The sequence below is a fragment of the Trichosurus vulpecula genome, chromosome 3 (assembly GCF_011100635.1).
Source record: "Trichosurus vulpecula isolate mTriVul1 chromosome 3, mTriVul1.pri, whole genome shotgun sequence".
NCBI classification, from domain to species: domain Eukaryota; kingdom Metazoa; phylum Chordata; class Mammalia; order Diprotodontia; family Phalangeridae; genus Trichosurus; species Trichosurus vulpecula.
The window spans coordinates 303,296,839-303,322,326 of record NC_050575.1 but is presented as its reverse complement, the minus strand read 5'-3'; the positions used below and the strand labels follow the sequence as shown (position 1 = coordinate 303,322,326).

The 25,488-nt window shown below is 37.5% G+C and overlaps 1 protein-coding gene and 1 pseudogene across 1 annotated transcript in view; one reads left to right on the top strand and one right to left on the bottom strand.

The window, feature by feature from the left end:
- ZMAT4 (zinc finger matrin-type 4) overlaps positions 1-25,488 on the bottom strand; it is a 338,331-nt gene that overhangs the window by 250,432 nt on the left and 62,411 nt on the right. The window lies entirely within an intron of this gene.
- On the top strand, positions 8,054-9,264 carry LOC118841282 (annotated as a pseudogene).

Genomic DNA, 25,488 nt, shown 5'->3' with positions numbered 1-25,488 from the left:
GAGGTAAGGTAACCAAGGTTAACTGACTTGCCCAAGGTTACACAGCTCATAAATGTCAAGTGTCTGAGGCCAAATTTGAACTCAGTTTCTGCTGACTAGTGCTCTATTCAATGCACCACCTAGCTGCCCCAATTGAAATATTTTTAAAATAATTTGCCTCTTTGACACACGAGCCCATTTTCCCTAGTTTTGTGCTCAGAGGCCAAGCAAAATAAATCCAATCTCTCCTCCCAATGTTGGTCTTTAACATACCTGAAGAGACAGTTATCATGTCACTCCTTTCCTAAGGTTTTCTTCTCTAGGCTAAGCATCCTCAGTTCCTCAACCAAGTAAATGTCCCTCACAAAACTGGTCTCACTTTTCTGGACATTCATTAATGTCTACAAGATGTGGTTCCTAGACCTGAACACAAAGCTCCAGAAGAAGTCTGGCCTCATCATAGTCATTCATTCTCACATAAAAATAAATACATGCGTAATTTAGCAGGAGGGGCAACAGTAGGGGAAGAGGAAGGAATCACTCAATAAACAAAAACCCTAGCATTAAATTACAAACATGCCTCAATTACCAACATCTTTAGTCACTAATGGATTTACAGCAGTTTTGATCATTTCTTCCCCTGTGCTTTTCAGTTAATGAGTTGTTGGTTTTGTCAAACAGTGAATAAGTCACTTGGCAGTCTTTGCCTTTGATTGAGAGCACCCTTTTACCAAGGAACATAATTTGGTAAAAAGAGAAACACAAAGACAAGACCCTTGTCTGCCAAAGACACCACATTATGTGACTTCCATATCATTACAACTCTGTTCACTGTGAAAGCACAGTAGTGAGCAGATAAATTATATAAAGGACCATAACATAATATCCAGTTTGGATCAGAACACTTAGGGCAGCCCTGTTTTAGACTATACCTTCACTGTTCTGCTTTCTGGTGACCATTGTAGGCTACCCACGTGTGCCCTCCTGACCTGTGACTATCCCACAAAAGATTCAATGAGCTGTGGTTGCACATTTTTAAATGATTGGTTTTGATGAAGTGACATCATGTAATCCAATTTCTATAGAGCTTCATACTTTACCAAGAGCCTTCTTCATGACTGCCCTAAAGTATAGGTATTCACGTATGATTATCTGCAGTTTATAAAGGAGGAAACAAGCTAATGAAAGGGCAATGTTGCTCATAATCACATAAATTAGTGAGTGGCAGAGTAAGGATTTGAATCCAGACCTTCTGACTCTGAGTCCAATGTTCTTTCCAATGCACTCTAGTACCAATCTGGGAAACTGCATTTCAATTAACTCTATCCATGGAAAATAAGATAGATACAAAGAACTATAACTAGTAAATGTTGTGCTTGGAATAAGTACCATAGAATTCCACTAGGGCAACCACAAACAAGCATGCCCTCTGCTGGGGGTAGACAGGGTATCATCCTGTTAAGGTTGGTAGGGAGTGAGGGGCAGGGGAGAATAGGACCAACAGATACTCTGAAACATTTTTACAATGCAAGGCTACTCAGAAACCACAGCTTGGGGGGGCATCTAAGACCACCCCGGTCTGCCATTTGGTAGCTTTCTACTTTAGGTAATTATTCTTGCCAACTGGGTTCTCAGCTCTCTTGTTTCTATGCTGCTGAGGACCCCGTGACTGTTAGCTCCCTCTAAATTTGGGGCCCAGAAGCAAAACCCTAGTCATCCTGTCCTAGTTATGACCCTATATATAAATACTCTAGGAATGGCTGTTGCTATTTGTACTGAACTTAATGAAGCTTGCATATTTTAAGATGTTTGTAAAAGGTACATATAGGTGGAGGAACACAGTGGACATTGTACACCAGAGAGGAGAGTGATGACACATTTTTTTTGTCATTTTATGCTCAAAACATCCTTGTGAAATAGGGGCTACTGTTAGTATTATTCTTTTTTATACATGGAACCTGAGGTCCAGGGAACTTAAGTCACCTGCTCATCTTCATATAGCTAGCTACAAAGGTCATTGATGGGATTTGAACCCATATCTTTCCTGACAACAAATCTAGTGCATTGGCTGCCTCTTTACCCATTGCTTGGGCTACAGGAAAATATTACTTGGGATTTGGGGGCAATGTTGCAGAATAGTAATGGTGCTCAGACATCAAACCAGCTTTATCTTTGGGATATTCACCATGTAGTATATGGGAGGAAATTGTCAGATGAGACTCAAAAGAGAATTTCAGGAGCTTAGATACAGGGACTGGTATTCCTTGACATTCCCCCTTCATTATATTTGGTCCAGACTGCTCACTCTCAGGTAGAAAAAGGCAGACTTTGTTGGCATGTGTCTATATTCTCTAGGAGGTCTATTGGTGGGTCCCTAACTGGGTCTTATGCTTCTGTGAAGCCTGGATACAAAAGGCATCAAGAAAAAGGTTTGTGCAATGAGGATGCATGTGCTGAAAATTCAATCTAGAGCTGCCTGTTTGAACCTGAATAGCTGAGTTCAATCCTTCTCTCCTCAGCAGCTGGCACCAGAACATTTAAAAAATGTAGCTTGGGGAAGCAAATGTAAAAAAATATTCACTATTTTTATAGTTTGCTAAGAACCCCACATGCAGTCTGATAAACATAGATAGATAGATAGGTAGATAGATAGATAGATAGATAGATAGATAGATAGATAGATATATGTTTTATATTTCCTGCAAATCCCAAACATCCCCCAGGTAAATGAACACCCACATGACTTCTCTCTAAATTTAGTGGGTAATAGTAATATGATCATAGGCCAGGATCCTCTAAGTTTCAAATTCCTGACTTATTTTGGCCTAAGTTTATACTAAAGCTTTTTTTCCTAGCCAATATTGAAAAAGAGTTTCTGAGATCCTGCCCTACTACTTCATTGATGATGCTGAAAGGGTGACTTCAGAGCCTCAGGCATCACCTAGTCCACAAGTCAGACCCAGAACTACCCAGCTAGCAGCAACCAACTTCCCTAGAAAGTGTCATGAGTGACTGAGATAATTTCTGCTCCTGTTTTGTTTGAGAAATGTGAGGTTTATGGGAAGCCCATAAATATCCATGGCTTGATCTGTGGATTGGACAATCCTTGAAACTCTGGACCATATCTTCTAAGTTGAGGGATTTTAGAAATGCTCCTCAGCTTCCCACCACTACCACCAAGACATATACAGTTCCAGCTGCTCTCAGCTAGAACCATCCTTCTGATCTAAAAGTCAAAGCCAGAAAACGTAAAGGATGAGGGGAACCTTCAAAGTCTGCCAAATGAGGAGGCAGAAAACATCAGGAACCAATTTGCTTTGTGGTCATTATCTCTATTTTATTTTTTTCCTCTGTGTCCCTCTCTTCCTTCCCCCTCACCCTACATTCTTGAATTCTGAGGCATCAGAAGTAAGTTGCTACAATTAGAGTATTCTTATTGTTCATCCTTCATTCTCAAAGAGTACCAATGACATCTGCAGGGTGATGTCTTCACTTGCAAGTGAATTAGATTTAAGTGAGGCAGGGCTATGCAGAGTCATCAGCCTCACTCTCTCCTCCAGAGTCATTGAGGTCCAGTGGCAGAACATGAATCTGGATGACTGGTAAAGGCCCCAGATGCAGTGGGCAACCTTGACCTTTTTAACCTAAGGTCTTTCTCAGGTCTCAGTTTACCTGGGGCAACACCCATTCAGTAATCAAAGGCTAGGTAAGTCTAAGTTAAGCTTCTATGACCATTAGTCATGGTGTTCTCCTCCTATGCCAGCCCCTGCACTTGGGGCACCAAGCATTCCAAGAAGAGAGAGAAGACAGCTCAGTAGCAAATAATGCCCCTCTCCCATGGGTACCAGTGAAACAAATAATATGTCCATCTATCATCCTTCACTCTCTCTCTGCACGATCACCTCACCTCCTTATCTAGCCATACATCTATTTGTTGATAAATTTTAGACCATTTAATGTGCACCATTTATCATTGTTAAAGTCTTGCAACCTATTTAAACCCACTATACATCACTCCATTGTCCATGTGATGACTTGCAAATTTGATTCCTAGAAGATTCCTTCTACTTCATGAGTCTCACCCATAGAAAATCACTAAAACAATAATTGCGTTTTTAAAAATGAAATTTTTTGTTTCAGGAAATAGTTTGAGGACATCAAAAGTGCTTTGAGTTCCCAAAAAAGAAGACTGTAAATCCAAGATGAGTTATCAGAGTGATGTGGCAACCAATTTTTTTTAAAAAAGAAGCTAATGTGATATTGGGCTGCATTGAGAGGCAGAGCTTCCAGGAAAAAGGAGGGGACAGTCCCATTGTACTCTGATGTGGTTAGATCATATGTGGAGTATTGGATTCAGTTCTGGGAAGCACATATTAGAAAGAATAGAAATAAGCTTGGAGACAAAACTGACTCTCTGCCATGTGGAGATCACCTGACAAATTAGGGATATTTAGCTTGAAGGAGAGAAGACTTGGGGTGGATATGTTCCAGTATTGAAAAGACTGAATTCCTATGAAAGAAAGATCAGAAACCTTCGGTTTGATCCAAAGAATGAAAGTTATAAAGAAGCAAATTTAGGTTTGGCATAAGGAAAAACTGCTAAAAGAATGGGTTACCTCAAGAGATGGTAGGTTTTCCGTTCCAGGAGGTCTCCCAGAAAAGGCTACAATGCCTTTGGGGACATGTTGGAGAGACTGTTCTTTTGGGACTGTGGTTTGGACAAGATGACCACTATGGTCCCTTCCAAATATAATATCCTAGAACTCTGAAAGATGAAATAAAATCATTTTTACATGTAATAGGGGGAAAATAAAATATTTTTAAAATGATGAAGTACAGTTTCTTCTATTGCTCTGATTTTCTTCTGAGCTCTGTTGATTTCAAAATGTGCAATGTGTCCAAAACCTATGACCTGATGCACTTTCTTTGTGGATTGTCCTTCAAAGCAACTAGCATAAACTGAATAATACACATTCTTTATTTGCATAATTTTTTATTGTATGAATTGTGAGGATGAACATGAGTGGTGGGAATTGGGAAGAAGCTGGATGGCACAGTGGATAGAGCTCTAGACCTAGAGTAAGGAATACCTGAGTTCAAATCTAGTCTCAAATATTTATTAGCTGTGTGATCTTGAGCAAGTCACTTAACGTGTTTGCTTCAGTTTCCTCGACTATAAAATGGGGCTAATAGTACCTACTCAAAAGATTGTTATGATGATCAAATATATATATATATATATATATATATGTATATATATATATGTATATACATATATATATACGTGTGTGTATGTGTGTGTGTGTGTAGCATAAATATATGTAATATGAGTATATAAATATAAGTAAAGCACTTAGCCTGGTGCCTGGCATATAGTAGGTACTATATAATTGCAAGTGTTATTATTTTTTTTCTGTGTTTCAGGGCTTGATAAAATCATCAGAATGCAATCTGAAAATAGGAGCATCTGGAGGACCTACCCCTATATCCAGAATCCCTCTTCTACTGGGACCATATGTTGGACCACTGCCATAACAATGGCAAATACCTGTGGTGAGTATAGATCTCCCTGTTCTATGTCTGATCTGTTATGAACGATCAGAGGGTCAATCAAAGTTACTGCCATTGTTATATCTTTCAAGGGTCCTGTATTAGCTTATTCATGGAAGAAACCTTGTTAGGGAAAGGTTTATAGGACTGCATTCTGCTCTATTAAATCAAATACACTTTTTATGTAGTCAACAATCAAGTGAAGTGAGATGCTATGTTCTCTGTCCTTTTCGATTGCATAACTAAGATGTGGTAGAATATCAGAGGTGAAATTGCGGCTATTTCCTTCTGACATTTTCATCAAGGACAACTTCAGTATATATTGAGTTGTTTCTCATAAGATTTCGAGGGGTGGGAAAGTAAGCATATGGGTCAGTAGTTACTGATATTCTCTTCATCACTATTTTCTGGGCATGAAAAACACTAAAAAGAATGTAATTTAAAAAATACCTCAAAGCACCGAGTAAATTTTTGAACCAATTTTGATGTGCCTTGTGCTTCTAGTGAATACCTTTTATGACTTAACAGCAATTATACTATATCTTTACTTCTTCCAGTATCCTGAGAAATGATCAACAGCTTCAAAATTTCATCACCTCCAGAATTAACCTCATCTGTCTATGCTTGGCTTAGTGTAGCTGCTCTTCCCATCTTTGCCCCCTTCAATGCCATTTCTACTTCCCTATGCAGTAGTATATCAAAGTTTGAGATGTTAGAGTGTCAATGTGGAGGCTCCATTGACATTGATAAAAAAATTTATTTTAGAAATGTTAAATGGTTTTCTCTGGTTTTGTTTTTGTCTATTTTCCTCCCTTCAGTTATATGTTCAAGTGCTTAATTGAATCTACCATAGGTAAGGAATGGAACTGAGCTATAGATTTTTGGTAAAAATAACCAATATGACAGCTGTCATGAGACAATGAGGAGTTACCCTGTGTGGATGATATGGTGTTAAAAAACAGGCTCTCATACATGTAAACATATAACATAAAATAAATAGAGGAAAGGAACCTCTCCAAGGAGGATATAGGAACTGCCTCTCTGCCCCTCAGGTCTCACTGAACAATAGTATGGACCATTATCATCTGAAGTTGTTGAGAGAGTAAAGAAAGGCATTTAGTGTGTATATGTGTGGTAAAAGTAACCACTTCAAATACTACAGGTCCTAGTGTTCCTATTGTATCAGATTAGAAAAAAACCCAGAGTGAGACAGGATATCACACCAAGCTCTCTGAAAATATCATTGTTTTCTTTCTCTAACTCTTCTCAGTTTTATAAGCCAGTATTCTTCATAATCATCCACCATCTTCTTCCGTAAGATTTCTAAAATCTATTTATATCCCAAGTCAGTACTGCCCTTGGCTGCAATGGGTCTCTGATTCACAATCAAATCCTCACTGCTTGATGATGTTATTCTTTTGACCTCCTCACTGTGGTCATTACTTTACGTCAGTTAGAGTTCAGTCCTAATTAGTGCAAATAATGAATCCAGTAAAAGGATCACATATATTTTGTTTAATTCAAACTATTTGAAGGTTTGCTTATACAGAACATAGTAACTGGTTCCAGCCTAATGGAAATATATGATGCAAACTCAAATAATGCCAGTACTTCACAGGATTCATTATTGTCACTAATCAGGATCTAGCTATAAAAGTCTATGGAGAATTGTGGTAATATTTGACAATGTCTGTTCTTTTACCTATGTCCCATTTTTTAATGTAACAGCATATTTAAATAGGTCATTTTAGGGCTATTTCAATTTCATAAATTATTCACACCATAACTTATCATCTTTATTCTTGTTTCTAAGTTGTCAACTTTCATTTACCTTTTCCCTAAAAAGATGATAAAACTATAATGATGATAAAAATAAAATGATGATAAAAAATAATCTATATGGAAAGCTGATTTGGAATGATTTCCACATTAGGAAGGCAAGGGCTATTTTGTCTTCCCCAACCTTCCTCGTATTAGATTCCTATATATGTTTGTTGAGTTTAATTGAAACCATGTGATATGGCAGCCCTAAAAGATAATATGATCCTTAGGCTGCTATATTAACATTGCTCATGGTATCCAGAACAAAAGAAGTTTAGTCCAATCCTTGTCAAACTATATCTGATGACTGTGATTAGTTCTGGATATATATTGGCAAGTTCAACTCTATCCATACAAGGATGATCAGGATGTCAGGATGTCAGAAAAACTGGAACCATGCCACAGGAGGATTGTTTGAAGGGAATGGGGATAATTTGCTGTCACATGGATGGATGATACTTGTCCTGGTTGGCCTGAAGGGACAGAAGTAGTACTCATGGGTAGAAGTCGCATATAACAGATCCTGGCTTAATGTAAGAAAAAAAAAAAACTTCTTAACAAATTAGACCTGTCCAAGAGCAGAATGGGCTTCCTTAAAAGATAGTGAGTTATCCATCATTGAAAGTCTTTTAGGCAGAAGTTCAGCTCCCAACCATAAGCAGTCTGCTTCCTGCCGGAAACTTCCAGCACAGCCAAAGAAAACATGCCTTGCCAATACCCGGCATTGACACCAGAGCAAAAGAAAGAACTGTCTGATAAAGCTCATCGAATTGTTGCTTCAAGCAAGGGAATCTTGGCAGCAAATGAGTTCACTGGTAGCATTGCAAAGTGGCTGCAGTCCATTGGAACTGAGAACACAGAGGAAAATTGGTGTCTCTCTAGACAGTTACTTCTGACAGCACACGATCAAATGAACTCCTGTATTCAAGGTTTTATGCTTTTCCATGAGACACTCTACCAGAAAGCTAATGATGGTCATCCCTTTCCCAAAGTCAGAAAGGCAAAGGGTGCCATTGTGGGCATCAAGATGGACAAAAATGCAGTGCCTCTGGCAGGAACCAATGGTGACACTACCACCCAAAACCTAGATGTGAGTGCTGTGCCAAGTATGAGAAGGATGGGGCTGACTTGGCCAAGTGGCACTACATATTGAAGTTTGGGGATAATATACTCCCCCACTTGCCATCATGGAGAATGACAATGTGCTGGTCCAAAAGGCCAGCATTTGCTAGCAGAATGGCTTTGTCCCCATTATGGGGACAGAGATCCTCCCTGATGCAGAACACAATCTGAAGTGTTGTCATTACATCCCTGAGAAGGTCCTGATTCCTTTCTATAAAGCTTTGAGTGACCACCATGTCTATCTGGAAGTGACCTTGCTGAAGCCTAACAAGGTCACCTTTAGCCATGCCTATACCCAGAAGTATTCACATAAGGAGATCACAATGGCAACTGTAACTGCCCTTCATTGGACTGTGCTTCCTGCAGTCACTGGTATCACTTTTTTGTCTGGGGGTCAGAGCGAGGAGGATGCCTGCATCAACCTCAATGCCATCAATACCTTCCTCTCACATAAAACTATGGACCCTGACCTTTTCTTATGGCCAAGCCCTACAGGCATCTGCCTACAAGACCTAGGATGGAAAGAAAGAAAATGTCCAGGCTGCCCAAGAGGAATATATTATGGCTAACACGGCTAACAGCCAAACTGCTCAAGGCAAGTATACTCCAGGTGGAAAGTGAGAAGCTGCAGCCAGTGAGTTGGTGTCTCTAACCATGACTACTGAGTCAAGGCCTTCCACTTGGGTATGCCCTAACACTCCAGGCTATCCCTCACAATTGAGGAAAAAGCTGAGCTTTATGCTGACCTGTTTCATCACTCCTAACTTGTGTGGTGTTATTGCTCTCTGGTGAATCTAGTGACCTCTCTCCAGCCCACTTTTTCCAATAAACATTGTTTACCAAGGGGTGGGGCGAGTCTTTTTAGAGGCCAATGACCACTTGTCAGGGTGGCTAGATTGGGCATTATTTTCATATGTAATTAACATAAGATAGCCTCTGAGGTTCTTTTCAGCTCTAGAGTCTGTAATCCCATGGCAACTATAATGAGAAATCCAAGGAGTAAAAGGACTAACTTCATCAGCATGTTGTTATTTCACTCAAGTAAATACGGAAAATAAAGCCTCACCATTACACCTTTTTCCTGAATTTGCACGAATTGAAGCTTTCTGTGTAAATGGCATTTAAAAAGAGGCATTTATATTTGCTTTTCCATCTGCTAAGAATAAGGGACTCTTTCTTCTAACTCACAACTGAAACCTTCCATACCTGTTGTCTGTTAGAATGTAAACTCCCTGCAAAGTACCGTCTGTATAAATAGCTTTGCACAGAGTAAGTGCTTAATTTTATTTTTCTTTCTTTCCTTCTTTCTCTCTTCTTCCCTTCCTTCCTTGCCTTCCTCCTTTTGCTTTTTTTCTTCCTCCCTTTCTTTTTGCTTTTTTCCTTCCTTTACTTCTTTGGCTTAAAAAAAAGAGGAGGGGAAGGAGAGAGTACTGCCAATCTGAAAGCAAATACAAGAAATTCCAATACCTTAAAGGTGTTGTTTGCTGTATTTTGATCAAAAGGAAAAAGTACAATTCTTAAAAAGGGGGAGTGGGGTCAGTAAAGCAAGTCTGTGGTGTCTTTAACATGAATATTTGTATTCTCAGTAATGTCACTTAAGCCAACTTGGTTTTTAATACTGGCTATGGGCCAGAAATTAGTGAATGTATCATTTTTAACAGAATTTCTCTCTCTGAGGGCTTTACATCATGCTGGGGTCAGAGCTTTCTGCAGGTTTGTTTCCACTACTGAAATACACTCCTAGCACTCAAAGGCAAAGAGCCAAAAGCAGAAACTCAGGGCAGCTTTTTCATTAAGGGGAAAAGGAACAAAACAAGTCACTCTTTGCAGATCTAACCCTGGGAAAGGAAGGAGGTACAGCACATGCGAATGGTCTGATTTTACACTTCCCCTCAGTGACCATTCTCACAATCTTTTAACTTTCTCCTTTCAAAGTCCCAAAGCAACTGTTTTTCCAGAAGCCAGACTTATTCCTGGAATCAGGGGGAAAGTGTTCCCTGGCCTTGGTGCTGATCTTTCAACTTTTTCGAAAGGCTTTCCATTGAGGATCATGACAAATCTGAAAGGCGGATTTAATTCCTCTGATCTGACAAATGAGTAGCTCAGTTCAAAGAAGATAAATTATTTGCCTAATTTTATCCCCTAGTTAGTAAATGGCAGAAGCAGACATAGAACCTAACATCTTTGTCTATGATTCTGCCACTGTTTGCATTCAACAAAGAAAACCATAATTATGGTCCACATGCCCACCATCAGTCACATTTGAGCTTTTGCTGGCCAACTCTGAGAACTGGGATTCTGGACGATACGTGATTCAGTGTAAGGAGCATTTATTAAGTTCCTATTGTATATGATACACCATGATAGAAACTTGTGATGTAAGAATAAAGTAAACGTTGTCCTCAGGAGATTACCTTGTACTACTAGAGGGGGATGAAGTGCCTACAATATATACACAAATAATTAAATATAAAATATTCAAACAAAATTCAAAAACAACTTATAAGTCATTTGGTATAATGTGTTGTGATTTATAAAGTGTTTTTTTTTTCCAAATAGACTTTGTGAGTTAGGTATTGCAAATATTCTAATCTCTATTTTACACATGAGTAAACAGAGACTCAGATAGTTCTAGTGACTTGTGTACAGTCACAATGCCAAGTTGGAACCTTTACTTAGGTCTTCCAACTTCTAGTTCACTGTGTATTTTGCTACAAACTATCAGAATTCTCTATAGTCATTTAACCAACATAAATTAATGGCTACAATGAACATAGACCAAAAAGACCTAGCAACTGCCTGAGCCAATGAGGACGTCCTTGCCAATAAGAAAGCTTTGGCAGTGGATATTGAGAAAAATGATCATTTCTCTCTAATATTAGTTACCAATTATTGAATTGGGGCTAATTTTATTCTCCTTTTCTACTGCCTCATTCAGAAATCTGAAATTATTCAGGCAGCCTTCAAAGTACAGGCCTGATAATGAGAGGGAAAACTCAGATCTGATCAAAAGGTAAAGAAATTTTAGTTTAGGCAAATCTATGGATTCTGGCACATTGTGTTTTATTGTGTTTATGTCTGGATAAAAGCGGGTTCTCCCTTTTCTCTAGATTACCCAAGATAGGGGTTATATGGGTATAGATAAGTCTCCTTGACCAAGACTGAGTGATCAGAGTCACATGCCCCAGAGTTCACCTCTCATTATATTATTTATTCTCTCATTACTTCTTAACCTATCAGAGTTGATTACCACCCTCAGGAACACCCACACTTCCAAGGGCATATAAGTGTTGAGTGGGTTCCATAAAGCGTATTTGGCATTCAAGAGTGTCACTGACCCTTTTATTAATTATATGCTATCATGGTTAATAAAATGATTAGTTACTCAAAAACCATGTCTCTCAAACTTTTTATATGTCATAATATATACCTCTGTATCGTATGCCTCATGAAAGCAGATCCCTCATCTCTGTACTCTTCCTCAAACACAACAACACTCCATTTCCTATAGTGACACTTTTACATTTGCTATCCTTATCATGCCTCATTCCCACTTCCACCTCTTAGAATAGGGTTTCTTAACTTTTTGGTTTTTGTTGTTTTTCTAAGATCCCTTTGGCAATAAACCTACAGACTGCTTCTCAGAAGTGTTTTTAAATCCATAAAACAAAATACTTAGGATTACACAAGGACATATTTCTAAATTAGTAGATATATATTTAAAAGGCAATATTTTAAAATTCATGAATTCCAGATTACAAACTATTTAGAACCCTTTTTTCTCTTCAGAACCATACATAAGCAATGTCTTTTGCATGATGCCTTTCCTGACATTGCAATTTTTAGTGCCCTCCTCCCCAATTGCCTTGTGCTTATTTTGAATGTGTTTGTATACACTTTTTTTATAAACATATCAGCTCCCTTATTAAATGAAAGCTCCCTGAGAGCAGGGTCTGCTTCCTTTTTATCTTTTGTATCTCCAGTGCCTGGCATATAGTAGGTGATTAATAATTGCTTCTTGACTGAATATCTTTCCTACTGTCTAACCCAGGCACTGGGTTAAATGCATTTAACAGGCATTTGAGCAATTTTTATTGAATGAAGTGCGCACTGCCACAACCTCAGACAAGCACCTTTTCAATGACCATGGAAAGAGCTCCATTGATGAGGCAAGGGGATTTTCAAGGCTGCTGGAATCCCTAATTAGAGTCATTACAATGCAGAGCTGTAAAGAACTTTATGATCATAGGATCACAGATACAGAGCTGGAAAAGGCCACAGAGGCCATTTAGTCCACTCCATTTTACAGATGAGAAAACTGTGACCTGAGTAGGTTTTTACTAGCCCAAACTCACACAGGTGACAAAACTAGAATCCAGACCCAGATCTTTCAACATAAATCGGCAGCCTTTCCAGGATGTCATTAGATTGGGCCAACCTCATAAAATCTGTGATCAAGCAACTCCATCAAGTGCTTATAAACAAAAAAGGCAGGCAGTTCAAACCTTACAAATTTATTGAGACACGTGGATACCAAAATCTTTCCACGGCAGCGTTTAAAATGAATGGCTCCTGTTTTCAAATCATAATTGTAAAAATAAGCCTAAAATTTTTCATGGAGTGAACAGAATGCAAGTGTTGGAGCCAGAAGATCTGGGTTCAAATTCAAGCTCTGCCACATATGACACATCTAACTTATGACCTTGGGCAAGTGATAGGCTCTCTCTGATCCTCAGTTTTCTCCATCTGTAAAATGAAGGAAGTTGTACCAGGAGATCTCTGAAGTTTTCTCCAGCTCTAAATCTATGCTTTCTTTTGCAGATGGAAATGACAACGATCATAATGAAGGGCTAACATTTATATAGCACTTACCATGTGCCAGGCACTGTATCTAGCTTTGGGGCCCTGGGCAAGTCACTTAACCCTTTCTTGCCTCAGTTGCTCATCTGTAAAAATGAGCCCCAAAAGGGGGTCATGAATAGTTAGACATGATTGAAATGCCTGAACAACAACAAAGGACCTATTTCAAGTACTTTATAATTATTATCTCATTGGATCTTCACAATAATCCTGAGAGGTAGGTGCTATTATTATTCCAACTTTACAGAAGAGAAAACTGAGGCAAACAGAAGTTAAGTGATCTGCGTAGGTTCACAGTAAGTATCTGAGGCCAGATTTGAACTCAGGTGTTCCTGATTCTGGGCCCAATACTCTATCCACCGTACCACTTAGCTGCCCCAATAAAAGAAATATACTCTATCAAACGCTTAAAGATCAACTAATTTCAACATTAAATAAATTATTTGGAATAATAGGTAAACAAAAATCCAAAATAAAACACTAGCTAATATATTACAAAAATTATACAATGTGATCAAGTTGGATTTATACCAGGAATGCAGGGATGGTTTAACATAAAGGAAACTATTAACATAATTGATAACATAAATAATAAAAGTTTAAAAAATCATGTGATTATATCAGTAGACAAAGAAAAAGCTTTTCATAAAGTTCAAAATTTATTTTTATTAAAAAAACACTTGAAAATATTGGCATAAATGGATTTTTCCTTAAATGGATGAAAGCTTTTATCTAAAGCCATCAGCAAGTATTATTTGTAATGGGGACAACCTAGAAGTCTTTCCAGTAAAATCAGGGGTGAAACAAGGATGCTCACTGTCACTAATACGATTCAATATTTTATTGGAAATCCTAGCAATAGCAATAAGAGAATAAAAAGAAATAGAAGAAATCAGAATAGAGAATGAATTAATAAAACTATCTCTTTTGCAGATGATATGAAAACACACTTGGAAAATCCTAAAGACTCAAGTAAAAGTTAGTTGAAATAATTAATAATTTTAACAAAGTAGCAGGATATGAAGTCAATCTACATAAACCATCAGCATACCTATATGCCACAAACAAAACCCTACAAGAAGAGATAGTAAAAATACCCCATTTAAAATAACTAACTATAAGTATATAACTAACTATAACCAACTTGACCCTGGACAAGTCACTTAACCCCAAGTGCCTCACAAAATAAAATAAAATAAAATAAAATAAAATAAAATAATTGTAAACAGTATGAAACAGCTGGGACTACACCTGCCAAAATAAACCTAGGAACTATATAAACAAAATTATTAAAAATGCATTTTTATAAAAATAAAATCAGATTTAAATAATTGGAAAAATAGTAATTGTTCATGGTTAGGCAAGGCCAATATAATAAAAATGACAATTTAACCCAAACTAACTTATATATTCAATGCTATCTCAATTAAATTACCAAAAAACTTTACTGAATTAGAAAAAATAACAACCAAATTCATTTGGAAAAACAGAAAGTCAAGAATATCAAAGGAAATAATGTCAAAAAAGTAAAGGAAGGAAGTTTAGCAGTACCAGGTCTTAAATCATAAGGCAATTATCTGGTACTGGCTAATAAATAGGTAGATCAATGGAATACAGTAGACATACAATTTACAGCAGCAAATAAACATAATAACCTTATATTTGATGAGTGTAAAGGCTTAAGATTTTGGAATAAGAATTCATTATTTGGTAAAAAAAAAAAAAAACTAGAAAGCAGTATGGCAGAAACTGGGCATAGACCAATACCTTATATCATTTACCAAGATAAAGTCAAAATGGACACATGACCTAGATATAAAGAGTGATTTTACAAGAAAATTAGAAAACAGAACATATTACTTATCAGACTTATGGATAGGAGAATAATTTGTGAATAAATAAGAGCTAGAGAGAGCAAAGTTAGTTAAAAATGGATAATTTTGATTAAATTAAAGTTTTTATACAAATAAAAAATATGTAGCCAAGATCAGAAGGAAAGCAGAAAATTGGTGGGGGGGAGGGAGGAATTTATAGACAGTTTCTCAGATAGAGGTTTCATATCTCAAATATATAAACAGCTTTGTATAACCTATAAGAGTATGAATCATTCCCCAAATTGATAAATGGTCAAAGGATATGAATACACAGCTTTCCCAATGAAGAAATCAAACAATTTGTAGTCACATGAAAAAATGCTCTAAATCATTATTGATCAGAGAAACGCAAATCAAAACAACCTTGAAATATCATTTTACACCAACCAAATAAAAGAAAGGGAAAGTGACAAATGTTGGAGGAGATGTGGAAAAATTGGGACATCAATTTATTGTTGGTGGAATTGTGAACCAATTAGACCATTTTAGAGACCAATCTGGAATTATGCCCAAAGAGTTATTAAACTACCCACTGCTTGGTCAGTTTTGGAATATAATTAGGGAAAAAAGAAAAAAACTATTCTAAAATGTTTGTAGCAGCTCTCTTTGTGGTGGCAAAGAAATGGAAATTGCAGGGATGCCCATCAATTGGGGAATGGCTGAATAAGTTGTGGTATATGATGGTGATGGAATACTACTGTGTTATAAAAATGATGAGCTCAGTAATTTTAGAAAAAACATGGAAAGATTTGCAGGAAATAGCGAAGAGCAAAAATGAGCCGAACCAAGAGAATATTGTATACAGTAAAATGACTTTGAACAAATAAACTATTTTGACTGTTATAAATATCCAAATTAATTATGAAGAAAGATGCTATCTGCATGCAGAAAGATGCTATCTGCATGCAGAAAAAGAACTGATAAATAGAAGTATGTATAGAATAATTTCTAATGGTAGCCATTTCTAGGGCTGGGGGAAGGGAAGAAAAAAAAGAAATTTACATGATAATTTTGTTACACATTTGAAAGGAATAGCAAGTTGTGGATAGTAGATTAGCAGTTTCATGTGCAATCATCTTTTTTAATGTACTATGTTATGGAAGTGCTTGTTTTATTCCATAAATTGCTCCCACAAGGGAGCAAAATCTTCATTGCTGCCAACATATTTGCAACAAACTTAGATTTCTGACTACCTACATGAATATCTCTGCAAGTTATCCTTTCAAATACAAGCCTTGAAGCTTTCTCCCATTGCATTAACGACACCAAAGGATGATGTCCTATTCTTGGTTGTGGCATGCACTGGGAGCTAAACATGCCTTCTTGTGCCTATGCCTCGGGAGAAAGGTCACACGAGGAAACCAAGGCATTCAGGATGATGAATAATGTCACTTATTCCAAGCTGGTCTTTTGTATTGCTTGGAGAAAATGTGCTATCTCCTAGCAGTCTGTTCAGATCTGTATGTGTAAAGCAGATCAAGTCAGAGGCAGCCAGCCCCCAGCCCCTAAAGCCAGTGTCATCGGTGATTAGAGCAAAGGGAGATGATGAGGTGATTTTAAAACGACAGTACAGTCAAATCCCTCTGAAATATGACAACCCAGACTACAGGAGCTAATCCCCAGCTATAGTTTCCCAAGAGCCTCTGGGTTCCTCCAAGAAAATCTACAATTGTGCTAAGGAAACCTCTCTCAATTCTTTAAAAGAAAACTTATCAGTGTTACTTTCATGGATAAAACCCATCACTCATGGCAAAGATTTATTCAAATGATTAAGAATTTATTAAGTACCTACTATGTGCCAGGCACAGAGAGAGGCTTTGGGAAAACAATGATGAAAATGAAAGAGCCCTGCTCTCAAGAAGCTTACAGCATTTTAAAGAGGGGTAGCAGAGAGTGTGGAACAACGTTGGTATAAAGTAAATACAAAGTAGTTTTGTTTTTGTTTTTGAAGAATAGGTCTCCCCATCACACCTTGACTGGAAGTACAATGGAAGTGGCTACTTTCAGGCTTGATTCTATTGATAACCGTCATGGAAACTTTGACCTATTCCCTTTCCTTCTCTGTAGGTAGCCTGTTTGCCACCCATCCCCCACTCCAGAGCTCACTATACTGGCAGCGGACTTACTATACATAGCTGATTAGCTTTAGCCCTACTGCAGCTCAGAACTCTCCAGCTCAAGCAATCCACCTGCCTCAGACTCCTTTGTAGCAGTGATGGCAGGAATGTGCCATCACATTTGGCTACAGATCTTTCTGACTCCAGGCCCAGCAGTCTATTTACTGTGCCACCTAGCTGCCCTGACCTCAGATATAATCTAGTGCAAACTAAATCTACCTAAGAGTCCCTTCTACAAGATCCTAGAGAGGCAGCTTGGTACATTGGCAAAGGAATTGTATTTGGAGTCAGAGGTACCGAGATTAAATACTAACTCTCCCACTTATTACCTGTGTGACCTTGGGCAATTCCCTTAATCACCCTGGGGCTCAGTTTCCTCCTCTGAAAAATGACCTCTAAAGTCTATTCCAGCTCTAAATCTGTGATTCTGTGATCCCTGATAAGTGGTCATTCATCATATGCTTGAAGACCTTCAGGAACAGTGAACTCACAACTTCTCAAGGCTACCCATTCCAACAAAGGATAGGTCTAATTGATAAGAAATGTGTGCTTCTATCTAGTCAAAATCTTCCTCTTTACAATTTCTACTTTCTAGTACTAGTTGTATTCTCTAGGACAAAACAAATTAACCCTTTCTGTATGACAGCCCTTCAATATACTTAAAAATAGTGATTATGTCCCCATTAAGTCCTCCCTTTGACCAGAGAAGCATCCAAATTCCTTCTACTGATTTTTCTGTGGCACAGTTTGGATTTATCTCATCGTCCTTCTTTTGGGTACATTTCAGTTTGTCAGTCTTTTCTAAATGATGGTGAGAGTATGATACACTGGAAAGAATATAGGATGTAGAGACAGTGCTTGAATTCAATTCGCAACTCCTCCACTTGTGACCTGTGTGCCTTTGGTTAAATCACTTCCCCTATCTGGACCTCAGTTTTCATTTGTAAAATAAGGGTAAGAGGATTAAAGGACTTCTGAGGACCCAGTTCTATATCTACGATCTGATGGTCCCATGGGGCACCCAGAATGGAACACTACATTCCAAGAGAAGTCTTGTAAAAGCACAATAAAAAAAGATCACCTCCTTACTTGAGACACTAATTTTTAAACATAACGTAAGATCACATAGGTGATTCAGCACAGTGAAGCAGATAGAATGCTGGAGTCAGTAACACCTGGGTTCAAGTCATACCTTAGGCATATACTGGTTGTAAGACTGTGGGCAAAGCATTCAACCTCTCAGTGCCCTGGGGAACTCTCTAAAACTGAATCACAGAGGTGTTGATATGTTAGGAGGTCCCAAACATGGATGAAATCACAATTACAGGAAAAAATAGTATTCACTTTTTAAAGTTGCTACATTACACCACTAACTCATACTGAACTTGCAGTCCACTTAAAATTAGCAAGATCATTTTTGTATGAAAGGTTATCTAACCAAATTTCTCCCCCGCCCCACCATCCCTGCATTTTTTACTGACATTTTTTTTGGTTTTTTTTTGACTGATATTTCTGGTATAACATATAAGGGAAAATGTAACATCTATTGTTCAAATACTCTTTAAACCTCACAGCAACTTCTAGATTCTTCTTCAAACGTCATCACTCAGTAGCTTCACACTCTATATTTCTTACCCAATGCAGAGTCTAGTGACTGTTATCTAATGATGCCTGGGATACTCTCCTTCTTTCCTCAAAAATTGAGTATTTTGTCGTATTATCCCTCCATCCCAACTGCTGCCCTCATAATATGGGAATTTGACATAGATGTTAATGTTTTTTCAAATAACTTCCCAATTTCTCAGTCTACAGAGTTCACATGATGTATTTTTTCATTCAGCCTCAGCCACACCAAGAGACAGGTATAACCTTGATCTTGCCATCACATACAAGGATTCCACTTCCATCTTCCTGAACTCTAAAATTCCTTTATCTGATCATAGCCTTTTATCAGCCCACCTTCCCATATGTTTGACAACCCCAACCCTGTTCTTCATTCTCTCACTCTGTTCTCTGTCCCTTTCATACACACTCCTTTTATTTCTCAGGCCATCACTGCTGCATTGGTTCACTCTTTGCCCATCCCTATTCTGACCCCTTGATGAAACAGGCAGTCAATAAGCATTTATTAAACACATCCCGTGGGTCAAGCACTGTGCTAAGTTCTGTGGATACCTAAGAGGCATAAGATAGTCCATGCCCTTAAGGAAGTCATAATTTCAACTCTATACTTTCTTCTCAAGACCCTTGTCCCTTTTCCCTGTAACCAGTTAGACCTTTCCAAACCCCAGTCTAAGATCACTATCACAATCTATCTCCTGGGCTCCTATTACTTAGCAGAGCTGGAAGAAATCTTGAAAACTCTCTGATTGCGTCTGCTACAAATTTATGTTACATGATTTCAACTAGGCCCTCACTATAGCAAAGAAAGGATTCTATTCCCTAGTTGGTTCACTCTCCCACTCTCCACATTGGCTTTTCCAAGCCTTTTCTTCTACCCTCAAGCTTTCCTTGCCCACCATCTCTCAGCCAAGGACATTACATCATAATTTACTGAAAAATGGATGCTATTCAATGAGAGTTTCTTCTTCCTTCTTCTTCATCTTTTATCAACCAGAAGTATTCCTCCACTATCTCATCCTTCACTTCGAGATAGCCCTTATTCCCAAGGCTAATTCCTCCATGTATAACCTTGATCCCATCCCCTCCAAAATTTTGGAACAGATTATTCCCACAATCACCTGCCCTCTCATATTTAATCTCTGCCTATATAGTGACTCTTTCGCTACTGCCTACAAACAAATCCATTCTTATAGATTTAAAAAAATTCCTCATTTGTTCCTGCCATCCCCACTAGCTGTCACCTCATGTCATTTATCCCCTTCTCTGTTAAACTCTTTGAAAAAGCCATCTCTATTTTGTGCTTTCCCCACACTGTCTTCTAAACTTTCTGTGATCTGCTTTCCAGATGGATCATTCAACTGAAATTGGTCTTTCTAAAGTCACCAAAGATCTCTTAATTGATAAATTTAATCGCCTTTTCTGTCTCTGCAGCATGGGACATTGTTGATCCCCTTCTTCCCACTGAAATTGTTTTGTCGCCTCATGACGCCTATTGCACCTGGAATTTTTAAGATGTAAAACCACTCAACTTCTAAGAACACAGACCTGCCTAAGATTCCATGGCTATTGCAGTGACCAACTTCAATGACTTTTGATGGACAGAGTAAGATCAAATAGCCAAAAAGACTGGAGATCCATGAATGCTTTCCTGATTTGGAAAACGGGGAAGACAGAAGGAAAAAGAAAGGAAATAAGCATTTATATAAAGTCTAGTATGTGCCAGGCACTACACTAACCACTTTACAGGTATCATCTCACAACAACCCTGAGAAGTAAGTTGTTATTATCCCATTTTACAACAGGAAAATAGAAGTTAAGTGACTTGCCCAGTGCCTGAGGCCAGATGTGAACTCAAATCTTCCTGACTCCAGGCTACACTCTACCCAGTGTGCCATCTAGCTACTGGAAGAATTATTGAACTACAGTTTGGTGAGTTTAACCCTGATTTTCCAAAAGGAAATTAATTGTGAGTGTTTATAAGAGTAAACAATGATCTTTAAAAACACTTGGCTTGAATTCATCTCAAGAATATATCCATGCTAGGCTTTCCCCATTTCCTCTTTTGGTGGAGTTTTCAGACTGAGAGACTGGGGGGAGTTGAAAATGCAAACACAACATGTCTGAATTTCAATGAAGATTTTGACAAAGTCTTTAGTAATATCATGGTAGAAAAGATAAAGAACTTTGAGTAGGGGATAATCAGGTGGATCCTAGAATGGGATGAATAGTCAGATCCAAAGAACTATGATCAATAACAACCTGGACAACTGTGGGAGGACCAGAGGGTTCTGGGTAGGCATGTCTCATGTGATTTAGGTGAAAGCAGAAGGTATGTTGATCAAAGTTGAAAATGACATAAAGCTGTGAAAGTTAGCGACACTAAATGTGACAGGACAATGCTTGAAAAAATCTTAATAGACTTTTATTTAATAGAATCGTAGGCAGAATTTACATTTATTTCTATCAAATTTCGTTTCATTGAGGTCTATTCTGGCACTAGATATGATAATTTTTAAAAATCCTCCATTTCGCTGATAGAATGACAAATGGTAGGATCTTCTTTGGAAAGCTATTTAGTAGTACATTGCAAGACTTAAGAAAATAATCCTGCCTTCGAACAATACCTTTGTTGGGAATACACCCTAAGAACCTCATCATATTTGTGCAAAGATGTTATGTGTGTGTGTGTATGTGTATACACACACACACACACACACACACACATATATATATATACATATATATATGTATATATGCGTATGTTGGTGTAAATATATATGTGTGCCTGTATGTGTGTGTCTGTGTGTATACATATATACATATATATTATACACACACACACATATATATATATATATATATATATATATATATATATACAGAGAGAGAGGGGGAGAGAGAGAGAGAGAGAGAGAGAGAGAGAGAGAGAGAGAGAGCTGAATCATGAATAATTGTTAAAGACTGGAAACAACCAACCGTCCAACAGTTGGGAAATGGCTAAACAAATGAGTATATCAATATAATGTAATATAAAAAGAATGAAAGGAGGAATATGAAAGAGAATATGAAAGATAATGGAAAGAGATAATGCAAAATGACAAAAACAGAAGTAAATGAATATCATATAAACCACATACTCACATTTTAGTGCATTTCAAAATTTTATGAATTGCTTTCCCCATAACAACTCTATGATGTAGACAAGTAGTATTATTCTTCCCATTTTACAGATTTGGGAAAGTCAAGAGATGTGAAATTGTTTGCCCTGGGTCATCCAGTTAATGACAGAGCCAGAATTATAACTTAAAATCACTCTAGATTTCTGACTCTCTCTCAGACTGTACTGAACTGCCTTTCGTAATTTAATTTTAAGCTTTTAAAATTGTTTAAAATTAAATTAATAACAAACTAAGTGTTTTTTAAAAGAACAAGATAAAATAACAAGGTTCAAGTACAAGATTTTTCTTTTTTCTTTTAAGTGGGGCATACAAGTATGCAAATATATAAATAAGGTGATAAGGAAGAAGGTCAGGGGGAAGCAGTCGATATTTGAACCATACTTTCATTTAAACTGGTCAATTGGAGGGAAAAATACACATACATAGTTGAGTACAGAAATGGAATTCATTCAACAGTGAAAAAGGATGTAAAGGGAAGAAAGGAGAAAGGGGAATTAAAGGAAGGATATTTTAAACAATGGATTCATCCTCAGGAAAAAAAAAAACAACAAAAAACTCTCTAAGGATGTGCCAAAATATTTGTAGCAGCTATTTTTCGGGTGGTAAAGAATTGGAAAATAAAGAGAGGTCCCCCAATGAGGGGAAGGCTAAACAAGTTTTGATATATAAATGAAATGGAATGCTATTATGTTGTAATAATTGATGAAAAGGATGGTTTCATCCTGGAAAGTTTATATGAACTGATGCAGAATTAGGTGAGCAGAAGCAATGGAATAGCTTATACAGTGACAATAATATTGTAAAGACAAATAACTGCGGCATTCAAAAAGGTTTGTAAGAGATATAATTTCTGGGTAATTTAATCATTTTATTAATAATGTCAGAATTTTAATAAAAAGGTGGTCATTTGGCCATCTCTGTCTTAGACCAAAGACAAGCATGGCAGTAGCTCAAGGATCAAATTCCCTTTTGGGAGAGGAGTGTTCTCTAGGGTAGCAATCAACTCTGTTGGCTAACAATTAATGAGAGAATGGACATTACAATGAGGGGATGGACCTGAACTTTGATCATGTCACTCACTTCTTAAGCTAACCTATGCCTGAGCAATCTATCAAAGAATTTATCCCCCGAAACAGAGTAGAACACAATAGCTATCCCACCTGAGTAGGGCCAGAATAAGAAAGTTAGTCCAATCTCATTATCAGCAACCTCCTTCAAGAGACTGAACTTTTAAAATCAGGACTTTAGAAAAAGGGGGAAACTCTGGATGTCCCCCATATCATCGGTTATTAATAATTCTTTCCCTCACAACTTTGAAATATGTCACAATTCTGATCAATACAATGACCAATCACAGTTCCAGAGGATTTATAACACATGCTATCCACCTCCTGATAGAGAAGTACACACCGAGACATATTTTTGGATATAATATGTGATTAGGCAGCTGTTCATTTAGGGGGAAAAAAGACTTAGTGGACAGCTAGACTGGTATGACTCAAAACGGTGGCTTGGTAGCCTGGGAAGCTAATGTTATCTTAGTGCACATTAAAAAAATATAATGAAGCCATAGACCTTCTGTTGGCCCCCTGGTAATTTGCAAAGTTTGCCTCTAGTTAAAGAACAGTGGAGAAATGGTGGGAGTTGTAAAATGAATGGAAAGCGTGTAGAAATGTAAATTGGTGCAAAGCTTCTATCGTTTACAAGTCTTCACCTTTTAAAAATTTTTTAGTTTGTGTGCATATGTGTGTGTGTTTAATATGAACTTTTTTCTATGCTTCTTTCTTTTTTGGGGGGGGCAGGGCAGTTGGGGTTAAGTGGCTTGCCCAAGGTCACACAGCCAGTACGTGTGTGTCAAGTGTCTGAGATCAGATTTGAACTCAGGTCCTCCTGACTCCAGGGCCCATACTGTACTCACTGCACCACCTAGCTGCCCCTCTATGCTTCTTTCAATTCAAGTAAATATGTTTTATTCATTTTTATTACCCCTACCCTCTTTGTCTTTGTCATTTTCATTGTCTACCTTTTACTAAGTATACAAAGAGAATGACTAAAGGCTATTCTCCATTGTTGTTTTTAACAAGTCAGAAGTGGGAAGGGTTGGGGGGTGGGGGGTGGTTTTGTTTTGTTTTGTTTTCTAGACCAATATGGCACTCAATAATTGGTTAGCTCCCGTTATATGGAAATAGTTTATGATTCTGATCTCTGGATTGAGTTTAAAGTAAGGCAGACAGAACTGTTGGAAAGAGAATGTTTAGGGGAAGCTAGGTGGTACAGTGGAAAGAACACCAGTCCTGGAGTCAGGAGGACCTGAGTTCAAATCTAGGCTAATAAGTGTCAAACGCTTTCTAGCTGCATGATCCTGGGCAAGTCACCCCAATTCCTGAAAGAGAGAAAGAGAATTTTTCACAAAGTTTATCATCTTTCGCAGTGACTGAATCTTGATTCAGATTTTTGTTTAAAACTTAGCCTGTTCATCAGAGCCAGTGAATATAGAGAAACTGGATCTATAAACTAGGCTCTTGCGCAGATAGCCTGGCTGTCTAAACTAGAAACATCATGCCTAGAAAACAAAAGGATATGGGAGGGTGATATTTTTTGAGCACCTAATGTTTCTAGGGACAACACAGGTTACCCTCTCTCTAGGTATTTTTGAATATGGTTAAATCAAAATGTTTATATCTCTGTTTTCATATCTGATGTTTGATTTACTCATGCATGAGAAATTAATTTGAATTTGAAAGTAATTAATAAATATGAAAATGATTTTTATTAAGTTTCTATGAATATTTTCTGTTTCTTACATCATATTACATGTATCCCTCCCCCCTCCCACATAGAGAGCCATCCCATATGACTAATAGTATTTTGAAGAGAAGGAAAAAATGTAAGTACAACTGATCAATACATATCAATACATGTCCAAAAATATGTGCAATGTGCAACACCCATGGACCTCCCACCAACAAAAAAACGTAGGTTTGGGGAGTCCTTCTCACATCTCTTCATTTGCATTCTATTTGCTTGTCTTAGTTGTGTGATATTTATTCTTGATTGTATTTGGTGTGCTGTTCTCTCCATTTATATTACTGTAGTTATTGTGTGTATTGTTTTCTCGGTTCTCTTACTTTACTCTGCATCTGTCCATATAGATCTTTCTTTGCTTCTATGAATTCATCACACGTCATTTCTTACAGTACAGTAAAACTCTATCACATTCATATATACAATTTGTTTACCCAATTGACAGGTATCTACTTTGTTTCCCATTTTTAGCTATTACAGTAGCTACTATAAATATTTTGGAGAATATGGTGATTTTTTTTTGTCAGTGGCATCCTTCAGGTATTAGCTCAGTAATGG